The sequence below is a fragment of the Citrus sinensis genome, chromosome 7, assembly GCF_022201045.2.
Source record: "Citrus sinensis cultivar Valencia sweet orange chromosome 7, DVS_A1.0, whole genome shotgun sequence".
Classification (NCBI taxonomy): domain Eukaryota; kingdom Viridiplantae; phylum Streptophyta; class Magnoliopsida; order Sapindales; family Rutaceae; genus Citrus; species Citrus sinensis.
Window position 1 is genome coordinate 26,528,268 of NC_068562.1, and position 9,277 is coordinate 26,537,544.

Genomic DNA, 9,277 nt, shown 5'->3' on the forward strand with positions numbered 1-9,277 from the left:
AGTAAATTTAGTTCATAATCTGGATGAGAGAAATAAACATAAACATATTGGTCTCGGAATACATCAAATCAATTAAGGGAAGAAGATAAATATAAGTTGAGCCCGGTAAAAGTCAAAGCCAAGTAATTCTGCATGATTCTCCACTGTTGCCGAAACAACACTCTTCAATTCTCCTATTCTTCTTCGTTCCTTCTACTTATTCTAATGATAGTTCCTCACCTCCCCTCTTTATGGTGCACCTCTCCTTTTTATATTGCAAATTAGGTTAAACCAAAGCCCATGAGCGTGCGTGCGTTTAAATTAGGAAACATGCAGATCGCGATTTTATGGCTGACCCGCGCCTAAGTTTTCTCCCGCATTGCTCCTAGATTGCTACAGCACTGGTTGCTTTAACAGCTGCTACAACACTACCTTATTTCCAATTGTGCTTTGCTTCTTTTGTGGCCATCTTCCTTTCTCCTCTTGCTCTTTTAATGTCTCAACATCCTCTTATAAATTTAAAACCTACAATTTAAAACCTGTTTTTAGCACAAATTATTATGATTCAAGTAAAACTTATTAAGACTTAACTAAAATGAATGCTCATGCAAAAGGTAACCAAAATGTAATAAAAGCACCTTATTTGTTCTCTAAGTGACCTTGATTTAAGTCTAGAATTGATTTAAGTCTAGAGTTATCATTTACAATTGTAAATTCTTTTTTATTTGGAAGTAACTCTTGTATTAATTTACTTATTTTGCCTTTTGTTCATAAGTTTTATGCATAATCTACTAACTTTATGTTTTATTTTGCATTTAATGTTGATTTAATTATTTTATGTTATATTTATAAGTTTTTATTTTATTTACCAATAATATATCAATTTACCAGTTTTATAGTAATTTACTTATTTTACCTTTCTTTTACAAGTCTTATGTTTCATTTCTAAAATTTATGTTTTATTTTACAGTTAGTGTTGATTTACTAGTTTTATGATATGTTTACAAGTTTTGTTTTATTTACCAATAATACATTAATTTACTAATATATATTAGTTTACTTGTTTTACCTTCCATTTACAAGTCTTATGATCCATTTCCAAAATTTATGTTTTATTTTGCATTTAATGTTGATTTACTAGTTTTATGTCATATTTGTATGTTTTCTTTTTATTTACCAGTAATACTCAATTTACCAATTTTATAGTAATTTACTTATTTTACCTTCCTTTTATAAGTCTTATGTTTCATTTTTAAAATTTATGTTTTATTTTACAGTTAGTGTTGATTTACTAGTTTTATATTATGTTTGTAAGTTTTTGTTTTGTTTACCAGTAATACATTATTTACTAGTTTATATTAATTTACTTTTTTACCTTCCATTTATAAGTCTTATATTCCATTTTCAAAATTTATATTTTATTTTGCACTTAATGTTAATTTACTAGTTTTATGTTATATTCGTAAATTTTATTTATTTATCAGTAATACATCAATTTATCAGTTTTATAGTGATTTGCTTGTTTTACCTTCTTTTCACAAGTCTTTTGTTTCATTTTCAAAATTTATATTTTATTTTAAAGTTAATGTTAATTTACTAGTTTTAAGTTATATTTGCAAGTTTTAGTTTTGTTTATTAATAATAAATCAATTTACTAGTTTTATGTTAATTTATTTGTTTTATTTTCTATTTAAAAATCTTATGTTTAATTTGTAAAATTTATGTTTTATGTTGCAATTAATATTGATTTACAAGTTTTATGTTATATTTTCAATTTTTTGTTTTATTTAATAATAATACATTAATTTACTAGTTTTATATTAATTTACTCGTTTTACTTTCCTTTTACAAGTCTTATGTTTAATTTCTAAAATTTATGTTTAATTTTATAATTAATGTTGATTTACAAGTTTTATGCTAAATTTATAAATTATAAATTTTATTTACATAATTTATGTTCAATTACAGTATTGATGCCGTAATTTTAATCACGGCATCATAGAATGACCCTATCTTTTCGTTAAAATATTAAGGTTATAATATAAATTTAAAAAAGTGTAGTTGCTTATTAAATAAGCTCCTTATAAAAAAACAACTACTTACCAAAATTTAAAAGATGCTATCAAAATGAAGAAATTTATGAAATAAATAGATTTTACAAAATTTATCAAACACTATTTTTGTAAAAAATTATGAAATAAACAGCTTATTGAGTTTCAGCTTTATCCCAAACAGTGGGTCAATTCAATGGGCTGCCGAATGAAGATCCTCACCTCTATCTTAAGTTATTTTTGGAAGTGATGCTTTTAAAATTGCTGGCGCAACACAAGATGCTTTAAGACTAAGGCTTTTTCCTTACTCCTTAAGAGATCGAGCAAGAGCATCGTTAAATTCATTATCATCTGATTTCATCACTACATGGAATGAGTTGGCTGATAAATTCTTAATGAAATATTTCCCACCGACAAAAAATGCAAAATTACGGAACGAGATTAATTTTTCCATTAACTTGAAGATGAGAGTTTTTATGAGGCTTGGGAAAGATTCAAAGAACTGCTCAGAAGGTGTCCTCATCATTGCATTCCATGTTGCATACAATTGGAAACTTTCTATAATAGGTTGAATTCTAGTACAAGATTGATGGTGGATGCTTTAGCAAATGGAGTTTTATTATCCAAATCTTACACTGAAGCTTATCAAATTTTGGAGAGAATTGCTAACAATAATTATCAGTGGCCATCAACTAGACAGCTAGCAGCAAGAGGAGCAGTAGGGGTACATAATATAGATGCAATTACAGCTTTATCAGCACAAGTAACCTCATTGACTAACATAGTAAAAGCCATGACATCTGCTCCAGCAGCAGTAAAGCAAGTTGCTGAACTGTCTTGCGTATACTGTGGTGAAGAACATGACTTTGATAATTGTCCTGGAAATCCAGCATCAGTGAACTATGTGGGTAATTTCAACCGACAGCTTCAAAACAACCCATATTCAAATACTTACAACCTTGGATGAAAGCAACACCAAAATTTCTCATGGAGCAGTCAAAATCAAAATGCTCCAACATTGAATGGATAGAATAGGAACACTCAACCACTTGATTTTCATCAGCAGAGTCAAGTGCAAAAACACACCAGCCAAGATCCAATCAAACGCCGAAAAAAACAATTGCCAAACAATCATGTTCATTTAATACAGTATAGCATATTTGTTTTACAGTTATTTTTGTTGGCGTTTTCTTTAGCATTTTATTTTTAATATTTATTTATAATAGGCATTAGCTACAGTTAGCAGCAGGAGAACAAAAAGGTATTGTTAATCAAGCCAAAAAAATGGTGAATGATGCCACGTACAGACTTTAAGAGAAAGAGAAACAACAGCTTATAAGACTTATCTTGAAGAGAAGAAAATAGGAAAAACATGATACAAGCAATCCTAAAAACTAGGACTGTTTAAGACTTATTCAAACATAATCAAAACCATAATAAAATCCCCAAACTTTTTCTTCATTCCCTCCCTTAAACTAGTTACCAACTGCAACTAGTTTAATCAGGAACTTGACAAACTCTCAACTGACTTCGGAACCTCTGAAATGCATCCACTATGAGAGGCTTTGTCATCATATCTGCCAACTGATCTTGTGTTCCATAGTAAACCAATTCAACTGTTCATTCTTGTGTGAGATCACGAAGAAAATGGAATCACACATCAATGTTCTTGCTTCGACCATGTAACACAGGATTTTTTGACAGTTTAATTGTGGAACTATTATCACAAAGAATTATAATACACTTACTTTCCTCTAGACTCAGCTTCTCAATTATTCTTTTCAATCTAAACAACTTGACTAGCACAAGTAGCAGCAGCCACAAACTCTGCTTCAGTGGTTGAAAGTGTGACTATAAGTTGTTTTCTTGAAGACCAGGCTACAGCCCCAGACCAAACATGAAGATATATCCTGATGTGCTTTTCCTATCTTCTATATCTCCTATATAGTCAGTGCATATCCAACCAAACTTTCACAATTCCCTCTATTCTTGTAGAGAATTCCAAGTCTAGTAGTTCCTTTCAAATATCTCAATATTCTCTTGGCTGTCGTCAAATGCAACTCGGTTGGTTTGGCCATATACCTACTAATCAAACTTATTGCAAACATTAAATCCGACCTTGTAGCTGTTAAGTACATGAGGCAACCTACCATCTGCTTAAACAAAGTCTCATCAATACAAACCCCATTTTCATCTTTAAAAAGCTTACAACCTGGAACAACAGGATTATGAACCGAGTTGCTATTCTCCATTCTAAATCTCTTTATCACCTCCAAAGCATACTTTCTCTGGAAAATATAAATCCCATCTGATCTCTGCAAAACTACTATACCAAGAAAAAATCTCATTCTCCCCAAATCAGTCATATAAAACTCCCTCAACATGGAATTTTTAAACTCAGCAAACATCAATTCATCATTGCTAGTAAAAATTAAATCATCAACATATAAACTAACAATGAGAATTTTACCTCCCTTATTTGTTTTAATGAACAAAGTGTGTTCACTATAGCACTTCTTGAACCCTTTAGTTATAAAGTGAGCTTCAATGCGATTGAACCAAGCATGTGGAGCTTGTTTAAGTCCATATAAAGCTTTCTTCAATCTGTAGACTTTCTGAGGACTATTCTTCAACTCATAACCCTTTGGCTGCTCCACGTACACCTCTTCATTAAGTTCCCCATGCAAAAAGGCAGATTTGACATCAAGTTGATAGAGAGTCCACCTTCTTTGAGCCGCTAGAGCCACAATCATTCTTATTGTGTCCATTCTTGCAACTGGTGCAAAAACTTCTGTGTAGTCTATCCCTTGTTGTTGCACATACCCCTTTGCCACCAAACAAGCCTTCAATTTGTCTATGACACGACTCAAAAGTGTATTACTCCTAAGTATAAGAGTGTTTAGTTATAATATAACCCGGTGAGTCCGGGGTCGAACCACATGGAATTTTAAATCCAGTAGTCAATTTAAAACTAAAAAAATTAATTGTGGGGAAAAGAAATTATTTGAAATCAATTTAAAAATAAGCTAAGGTTACGGGATCCACTCTCAGTATTCAAACTATAATTTTAATACTCTCTCATTTTTAGCCTCACTTTTGCCAGTTAATTATTATATCATTTAATTTTCAACTAACTATGTGTGTGGATAAATATGAAATAAAGTACCTAATGTGCCACAATTAATATGTCGACATTATGTCAAAATACCATAAAATCCAGGTATTAGAATTTGTAATGAGATGTTTGGAAACAAAGAAAAACAGAGAAAATGAAATAAAAGATTCTCGATTTTATTAACCAAAATTTCAACCATTTGATAAGCTTACTTAGCTAAGCTTATAAGCTATTATTCTAACTAATTAACAACTCTAGATTTAGTTCATCCACTTAGCACTTGCCACATGTCAGTCAGTTATTTCCAACTTGACACGCCAGCTAAGTCTGTCCAGCTCAGCTGCAACTATATCTTCAACACCAGTGAGATTTATAAATTAACATGATATAAAAATAACTAGAAAAGAATAAAATAAACTTAAAAACTCATTTGAGAAAATAATAAATTTAATGGTTTGAAACATGGAGCTTCACCCTTCACCTCAGCTTAATAAAATTAGCCACTCATATTGAAAGAAAACACAACACTCTTTTTATTTGATAAACTTTTGAAAATATATTACAAAGAAAATTGATACAAACGGAAACAAGAATAGCAACAATGAAAGAAAGAAATTCTTCAGCTGAACTCTCTCTTGGCTTTTGAAAGATCAATTCTACTAGCTTTTGGCTCTCCGCTCTCCTGCATTTCCTTGCCTTTTATAGACAAGGAATACATTATTTTTATTTATTTTATTATTATTATATATATATATATGTACATTGAAATGTGTAATGGTCAAGTTTAGGCCACTTGACCATCACGAGAAGCCAAACAATTTGGTTTTTGTTCTTTTTTTATTGTTTCTTTTTTTATTCATTTTAATTTTATTATTATTATTTATTTATTTATTTAATTCTCCTCAATAATGCTTCCAAATCGCTCTAGTAGTCCTTCTTTGTTTGCGCTTTCAATTCCAATTTATTCCTGAAAAATATTTATAAGGTAAAAATTAACATATTGCAAATTAATTTAACACAAAAATTTATTTGGGGAGCATTCATATAATTTACAAGTTATGCGCACATTAATCAACACTTTAAGTGAAAAACTAATAATTTTATCCTTATTACACGTACACTTTTTAGTGTTAATCAGTCTACTTCTCCATTCTCCTTGAGTTTAGTTTTATAAACCCATTTTACTCCGATCTTTTTTGCTCCTGTAGGAAAATCAGTGAGTTCCCATGTGTTGTTCTTCTCTATTGCCTGTATTTCCCTATCCATACCTATCCTCTATTTGTCATGCTTCACTGCTTCCTCAAAATGCATTGGATCTGCTAAAGCAAACAAAGTCAGGTTGGCATTTACATCTTCTTCTTCCGAGAGCCCATCCCCAGTTACATAGTCTCTCATCCACCTTGGAGGCACTCTGTTTCTTCCCCTAGATGATTCGTTATTTTCACCAGTTTAAGAACTATCAACAACTTTTTCTTCTTTCTTACTCACAGCTCCTTCATTATCTGTGTTCACTGCCTCATTATCTTCTTCATCATCCCATTCCAGATTAGCCATTATATGCTCTTCATAACTCTTATCCTAGTTCCAGTACTTATCTTCCTCAAACACTACATCTCTGCTAACCACAATTTTCTTTGCAACTGGATCGTAGAGTCTATATGCCTTAGACTCTTCATTTACTCCTAATAACACACAGACAAAGCTCTTTGCATCTAGCTTTTTTCTTCTCACATCATGAACATGAACGTGAGCCATACATCCAAAAACTTTAAAGTATTCAACTGGAGGTCTGCTTCCGGTCCAGGCTTCCTAAGGTGTTTGATTCTTTACAGCCAAAGTAGGACTCTGATTTAGAACATGTATTGTCCAGTTTATTGCCTTTGGCCATAAAGTCTTCATCATCATTCTTCAGAAAGCATGTATCAAACCATGTTCAGTACTGTTCCACTTTTTCTTTTAGCTACTCCATTCTGTTGTGGAGTACACGTTGCAGTCAATTGCCTTTTGATGCCATGTTCTGTGCAAAACTCATTGAATTCAAGTGATGTGAACTCTCCTCCTCGATCTGTTCTCAAATATTTAATATATCCTCCTACTTCTTTCTCAACACAACTCTTAAATCGCTTGAACATGCTTAATGCTTCAGATTTTTCTACTAAAAAATATGCCCATGTTTTTATAGTAAAGTCATCAATAAAGCACATAATATACCTCTTCTTACTATTGGAAATAGAAGAGATTGGTTTGCAAATGTCTGCATGAACAAGCTGCAGCTTTTCAGTGGCCCTCTAATTGCTGTTCTGAGGGATTGAATCTCTGTGTTGCTTTCCAATCATGTAGTTTGCACAAACTGTCGTTAGAGTTTTGAACTGTGGCAGTCCATGCACCATTTTCTTAAATTGGAGAGTCCTCAATCCTTTGTAGCTCAAATGTCCATAACGACAATGCCATAAGTGTGCTAAATCCTATATGGATGTGTAGAGGCAGGCTTCCTTCTGTGGCACTGATTTTGCTAGCAACACAAACATCCGATTTGCTGTCCTCCCGGTTTGTATTATGTGCCCCTTTTTTGGATGATAAATCTTAAGCATTCCATGTTGAATGAGAATTGTCAACCCTTTTTCTTGTAATTGTCCAATGCTCAGTAAATTGTTTTTTAGTTCAAACACAAAAAAATACTTCACTCACAATATGTATAAAACCACTTACTCGCAAACATTGCCTTTTCCTAACACATCCATCCTTGTGTTATTTCTTAACTTTACCTCATGTCAGAAGCTCATTCAAATCACTAAACAGTTTTTTTGTCACCGCACATGTGATTGCTGCAACCTGAATCTAAAAACCAAACATCTTCTCTTCAAGCACCATTCATCTCCACATATGACATGAGCAACATCTCTTCTTCTTCTTCTCATTCTTCTCCTTATGCAGCAAAATTGGCTTCCTTATCCCATATTGGACATTCAAACTTAAAATATCCAAGCTGATGGCACTTGAAGCATTCCATATTTTCTCTGTTATTGGACTAACGACCTTATCCTCTTCCTCTTCCTTTACCTCTGTATGTACCTCGTCCTTGTCTTCTTGTGCTAAATCTGCCTTTAGAAATGATCTTGCGTGCATGTTCTTTTCCTGTGTGTTGCTGGAATTTTTGCTCATGAACAATCAGAGAACTCTCCAATTTATCAACAGAGAGTTGATCTATGTCTTTGGATTCCTCAATCGAGCAAACAAGGTAATTAAATTTCTCGCTAAATAATCTGAGAATTTTCTCCACTATCGTGACATCCTGCATCTGCTCTCCATATATTCTCATTTTGTTAACCACTGACAATACTCTTGAGAAATATTCATAAACTCATTCTCCAGTCTTCATCCCTGGAGTTTCAAACTCTCTACGAAGAGCTTGTAGATGTGACCTCTTGACCCTACATTTCCTTCAAACTTCTTCTTCATAGAATCCCAAATTTGCTTGGAAGTATTCTTGATGAGAATGGTATCAAATATTGTTTGATCTATGGCTTGAAATAGATAGTTCTTGTCTTTCAGCTTCAATTCCTCTATCTTCTTTTGTTGTGCTTCCGTTTGCATTGATCCACTTGCTGGTTTTTCATCCACTTGCTGGTTTAACACAACCAGTCTCCACCAACTCCCAATATTCCTTAGATCGTAGAAAATTCTCCATCAACATGCTCCAATGGTCATAGTGACCATCAAAGCGAGGAATGGATGGCTACACAATATTCCCTTCGGTAGTCATATTCTTTGCTGCTGCAAAAACTTTAAAGACTGATGCTTTGATTTATTAGGCCCAGTACATGCTCTGATACTAGAATGTTGTGAACTAAAGCACAAAAATATATTCTGGAATGACTTGCATTTTATTGAATAAACTTAGGCTTATAAATAGCCACGTACATACTTTAAGAGAATGAGAAACAACATCTTACAAGACTTATCTTGAAGTGCAAAAACAGGAAAAACATGAAACAAGCAATCTTAAAAACTAGGATTGTTTAAGACTTATTCAAACAGAATCAAAACCATAATAAAATCCCTAAACTTTCTCTTTAGGCACTATAAAAATTATGAAGCAACATAAAATAATTAATATAAAGGCATTCGATGA

At 32.3% G+C, this 9,277-nt stretch overlaps 1 non-coding gene across 1 annotated transcript; it reads right to left on the minus strand.

Annotated features, from left to right (window-relative positions):
- Nucleotides 1-2,455: 2,455 nt before the first annotated feature.
- LOC112496374 (small nucleolar RNA R71) lies at nucleotides 2,456-2,561 on the minus strand. Its single transcript, XR_003062912.1, has one exon. It is a non-coding gene; the product is annotated as a small nucleolar RNA R71 (small nucleolar RNA).
- Nucleotides 2,562-9,277: the final 6,716 nt, after the last annotated feature.